Below are 5,058 nucleotides of genomic sequence, written 5' to 3'. Positions count from 1 at the left end.
GAGCAACTTTGACAGCAAAAAATTAACAAAATTATTTATTTTAGGACAGATAACTAACTGTTTAGGACACTCTGTGTATGTGTGCGCACGTGCAGGGTGCGATTTGTCAGGGGGATGGTTTTTTTTGTTTTTTGGTCAGAGCCAGGGGGGTGGGGGAGGTCCATAACTAACGTAACTAACACTGGCGTGAAAAGAAAGTGAAACATAATATTCTTTCAACGTCCAACTACGGGTTCTATTCCTCTGTTATACAGCGTGTGTGTGTGGGAGAGAGAGACAGACAGACAGAGCTAGTGTAAGTGTTTTAGAACTACCGTAGTTCCTAGGGGCCAAACAACGTCCGTCTTATTAATGTTTCTTTCCTCGTTGTTCTCTTTCACCGGGACCTGAACTGATCCCAAACTGGACTGTACTGATGGTGGAGGGTCTCCAGTCTCTTCCTTCCAGGTTCACATCATATTTGTTGGTTTTTTTTTAACCTTATATCAGCTGCTATTTGGTATTTCGGGTCAATGTGCGCGTCCTTCAATATGTCCGTGTGGAACTTGCGCAGATTTAAAGTTCAACATCAAACAACGTCTTTCGTTCCTTTTTCTTTTTCTAAACATACTGTGGCGTTTCGGTACAGCTGTGTAACGAACCGAACAGGTGTGTACCGAAACGGTGCGGTTCGTTACAGGCCTACTTACTACTATTATTACTATTATTATTACTACTTTGCCAGTTGTTTCTACTACTACTTTCCAATGTGCAATTGCAGTTTTTCACTACTGTTTTATATATATATACATATGTGTGTATATATATATAGTTATTGATTGCTATTTTCTTGTGGTATTTCTTGTGTATATTCAGTGTTTGTGCTGCCATTGGAACCGAAATTTCCTGAGGGCTCTGCCCAAAGGATCAATAAAGTTCTTTCTATCTAATCTAATCTAATCTAATCTAATCTAATCTAATCGTAAAAAATCATCATATGATCTATTATCAGGTCATGCAGATTGACCTACTCTAAGGGGTTTTCAGTCTTTTGCCGTCAGTCTAAACTCCACACCATCTCCTCTGCAGTCTCCAGTCATATGTGTGTGATGACTCAGGAACAGCCACTCATGACGCCTGCCAGTCTGTGGTTTCTTTTTAGTATACGTGGTTATTTAGTGAGACAGATGTAAATGAGCCCAGCCTCAGTTCACCTGTTTTGCATAAACTGCCATTACAGAAAAAGTAATCCTGGGCTGTTTTGACACCGATTGGACATGTTTGCAGCAGCAAATTACAAGAGGTGTTCTCTGTTACCAAAGTGGTTATTATTACAGTATTTGGATTGAACCATGGTAATATGCTAACATTAATGGGTTTGCCCATTATTGTTCCTTACCCACGTTTGCCTTTTTACATATATTTCAGTGTGGGGTTTTTTTGGACATTTTTTATTTAACCTTTATTTAACCAGGAAATCCCTTGAGATTACAATTTCTTTTTTGAGGGAGACCTGGCCAAGACAGCCCACCATTACAAAGTTACAAAAATTCTAAAATAAAACATGTTAAAAACAGACAAAAGACAAAGGTGTATGTACTTCAGCTGTAGTTAGACCAAATGTGAGGTCAATGTAAAGATAAGATAAGATAAAATAAGGTAAAACTTTATCCCACCGAGGGGAAATTTCACATTTAACAGCAGCAACATACAATAAGCAAGTACAGAAAAAAAGACAGATAGAAAAAACATAAATGAATGAAAAATTAAATAAGAAAAATAAGAAATTTGGCATTTATATAAATATTTATATAAAAATATAATTAAGAACACAATGCAACTTTTTGGTCTGCTGTCATGTTGGAGAAGTAAAACTGAAATACAATGAATGCAGAATGTTGTTAGGTTTTTGACACTCACCATTTTGCATCTATGCATTGACTTTATATGGAATCCAACTGTGTGAAAAAATTCATTTCATCTGTGGTGTAAACACAGTATAATATTGTAACTGTGTAAAGATTCCCAATGATAAAGCCTCTGGAAACCTAAACCATTATTTTGTACCTAAAAGTAAAAACCAAAAAGCATTAAAATATCTCAATCCAAATACAAAATATATTTTTTAATAAACTTATTAAACTGATATTCCCAATCTATCTGACTTATCTGTTCAATCTATCTCATTTATGTGTGAATGTAATGTAAAATTAACCCTCACTTTTATATGTAACTGACATTCTACACAATATTGAAGGTAATCTAATCGGCCAACACACTTGGTTAGCAGTATTACCAGCTAATGACAAGTCAATTATACAGACTGTATAGGAAGTGGATGAATGTTAACATAGCACCATGCTTGGATTTGTTACTCGCTGTTGTGAAAAGAGGAGTTTGCAATTAGCATTTGTCTTGTTGGCTTTTTTATAGCTGGAAATGACCATATTTGGACATAATGGAATGCAGGAGCATGAAGGATCACAGCTCATTTTCAGGGTTCATGCTAGTGCTAAAAGCTACCTTATGCACATGGTAAAACCAGAAACTTTATCAAATCATGTATAACAAAGTAATTTTACAGTTTTTTTGATGTAAATTATTAACCACCTTTACGGCCAGGTTGAAAAAAAAAAAAAAACAAAAAAAGAAACAAACAAACAGACATATTTCTTGCACAATAAATAGAATTAATGATAGCCTGATTTGGTAAATGAGTTGTCATACACATCAGTCAAAGCCTAAACAAGACAACATCACAGTCTTCTGTTTACCCCTAAAATCTTAGTAATAAATAACAAGTGGTGCCAGGCACAACAAACCCCACCCCTCACATGTACTGTAGCTTATTTTGGCATCGATCCACCTGATGTCATCATGTCTATGTGTGTGCTGATATCAGCATATCAATTACCTCTATATATGTGCAAAGTTTGAAGTAAATTGAAACAAAATCAATGTTTTTATAGACATTTGAAATTGTGGTCATTATAAGCAAAAGGAAAAAAAAAGATTGGTATGAATTCAACCAATAATTTTGCTGCTACAGACATGAAATTTTGCCCATAATAAGTAAATGGGGAAAAAAAAAAGGATTTAAGAATTAATAAAAAATTTTAACTTTGACCTACTTTTCCTAAAATGTATTGAGATCTATTCTGGAATACTGGCAATCTATAAATCCAATTTGGTATGAATTCAACCAATAATTTTGCTGCTACAGACATTTTAAATTTCACTCATTATAAATAAATGGAAAAAAAAAAAAAAGATTTTAAAAAGTCATAAAAAATTGAACTTTGACCTACTTTTCTCAAAATGTGATCACATCTATTCTAGGACACTGGCAATCTATAAACTAAATTTGGTACGAATTCAACCAATAGTTTTGCTGCTAAAGTGTTGACAAACAAAGAAAAACAACTCTCCTTCAGAGGTTGGGGGGGTGGGGGTGGGTAAAGTCATTCTACAGTCTTGATTGTATAAATTAGTACCACAGTTACACACAACCAGGCTGTCTATTAGAAAAAGCAAAAAACTAAAACATACTTTTTGTTCAATAAACAGAAGATTTGGTAAATGAGTTGTCACACACATCAGTCAAAGTCTAACATAAAATACATCACAGTCTTCTGTTTACCCCTAAAATCTTAGTAATAAGTAATGATAAAAAGATAGATCAACTGAACACCAAATAGAGTCGCAGCAAATGAGCCTGAATGACTCCTGGAAAAAATATTGACTCAGTTTTTTATAGAGATCAGATCATTTGAATGTTAGCTTATGTGGCTGTGGTCCTCAGCCCGTAGACATGGTTCTTACCTGGTCTGTGAATGAATGAAAGGTTCTGTAATTCAAGTATTTTACACCACTTCATCTTTTTTTCTTTGCCTGTTTGTGGCTGTAGAGTACAAAAAATGGTTCGAAACCATGTTGTCCTGTTTGTGTTCTTTTTCTTCTTCCTGCAGCTGTTTGTCAATAGCTTCAGAGTTAATAGCTTCTTTCAAACACGCTCCAGGAAGTCGTTCCTCACGCGGTTTCCCATAAACAGCATTTTGCATGTATTACAGAAACCAGGCAGAGGCAATGTAATCAAGAATGTAAAAGATGATTTTTTTTTTTTTTTTTTTTTTTTTTTTCACTCCTAAACCAACATTAAAGCGCCTTCCTAAGTACAGACTGTGTTCCCAAAGATGTAAACAAACCCCTAGTTTGTGAACAAATTGAAAGTAAATAGTTCTGGGGGAAAAGAAATGAATGTAAATCATGTTTTTGCTGTTTGTTGGGAGTCATATTCCCTCAATGTCTATATGATTAGGATGGAGAAGTTTCAGCGCAAACTTAATCTGTGAAACGTTACATTAAAACCATCATGTCTTGAGAATCAAACTACCTCATCTTATTTTTATTTAACCCATAAAAACCCAGTGCCAGTTTTTGTAGAAATTCCCACATGAATTTTTCACTATTTTTTAATCTTTCTTAAGTGATTCATCCCCAGTTATTCTAATATTATACTACATTTTTAAGTGAAAATCATGTATTTTCCTATATTTTATTCACTGATCATATAATGTTCATAAAAGCTCAGCTCAAAGCTCAGGGTTATTAAATTAAAAAAACTGAGAAACCTGAAGAAAAGTGACTTTTTTAGTAAAATATATCATTAACTGAACATAAAACAAGTGTCTCTATCAAACTCCATGGGATTTACTAGTGAATAAATGTTAGTTAAGTTTTATTTCGAGCACATAGAATCATCAGGTAACAAAGAAACATACAACTCGGTCAAACCAAATTTTTTGGTGCTCAAAAAGGAGAGGGAAGAAGTATAACTCATAGACTCCCACCCCTTTTTACAGAATTAATAATTAATTGAATTCCGCTTCCTTTTCTTTGTTAACACACTTTTTTTCTATATATTTTTACAATCACACAAAGCATCCATACAAACCATTCACATTCACTTTTTTGGTCACCTCACATACAATGAGATTTGCATAATCAACCTTTTTTTTAAATATAGACTACAATATTTATTTGCACTTTAAATATTTATTACAAATACAATTATTAATA

The sequence above is a fragment of the Sphaeramia orbicularis genome, chromosome 10 (assembly GCF_902148855.1).
Source record: "Sphaeramia orbicularis chromosome 10, fSphaOr1.1, whole genome shotgun sequence".
Taxonomy (NCBI): Eukaryota; Metazoa; Chordata; class Actinopteri; order Kurtiformes; family Apogonidae; genus Sphaeramia; species Sphaeramia orbicularis.
The sequence above is the reverse complement of the archived record's forward strand: the minus strand, read 5'-3'. Positions refer to the sequence as shown.